General features: G+C 44.4%; 1 protein-coding gene across 1 annotated transcript in view; it reads right to left on the reverse strand.

Moving 5' to 3' along the window:
* Nucleotides 1–709, reverse strand: part of TSNARE1 (t-SNARE domain containing 1) — a 191,015-nt gene that overhangs the window by 57,674 nt on the left and 132,632 nt on the right. The gene's annotated exons all lie outside the window — the stretch shown is intronic.

Genomic DNA, 709 nt, shown 5'->3' on the forward strand with positions numbered 1-709 from the left:
AAAAAAAAAAAAAGTCTGTTGTGGGTAATAAAAGGAGTCTTGGTGGTATGGGCTAAGCATTGGACTGCTAACCATACCATCAGGTGCTCTGTGGGAGAAAGATGAGGCCATACGATCCTGTAAGGGTTCATGGGCTCGAATACCCGTGGAGAGTTCTGCTCTGTTCCATAGCTTCACTGAGTGGGTTTCTTAGACATTAATCTTCTCCATGCTAACTTCTCCAGTACTGTCTCTATATTGACTTTGTCCTTAAAGGACAGTTTTGCTGGCTGTGACATTTTAGACTGAGAGGCATTTTCTCCCTGCATTTGGTGGATGGCATCTCAGTGTTTTCTAAAGTCTGTTGTTGGGTTAGCTCAAGTCAGCTGCCAGGAAACTACTCACTGATTTCTTCTCTTCCTGGCTGCTCAGCACACCTCCTTCTTGCACTAGGTTCTGCAGTTCCATCCTGATGGGCTCAGGGAGGTATTTCTTTCATTTATGTTCTATGGCATTGTTGTTAAGTGCTTGTTGAGTCGGTTCCCACTCATGGCCCCATATAGGATTTCTAAGGAGTAGCTGGTGAGTTTAAACTGCCAACCTTGTGGTTCAAACAGACCTTATGAGTGAGTGTTTATCCTACAAAGCCACACCAGGACCCCTTGTACCACAGTGTTGCTGCTAAGTGTTGTCGAGTCAGTTCTGACTCATAGCGACAAAAGAAAAAAAA

This window comes from Chrysochloris asiatica, unplaced genomic scaffold (genome assembly GCF_000296735.1).
Source record: "Chrysochloris asiatica unplaced genomic scaffold, ChrAsi1.0 scaffold00001, whole genome shotgun sequence".
Lineage (NCBI taxonomy): Eukaryota > Metazoa > Chordata > Mammalia > Afrosoricida > Chrysochloridae > Chrysochloris > Chrysochloris asiatica.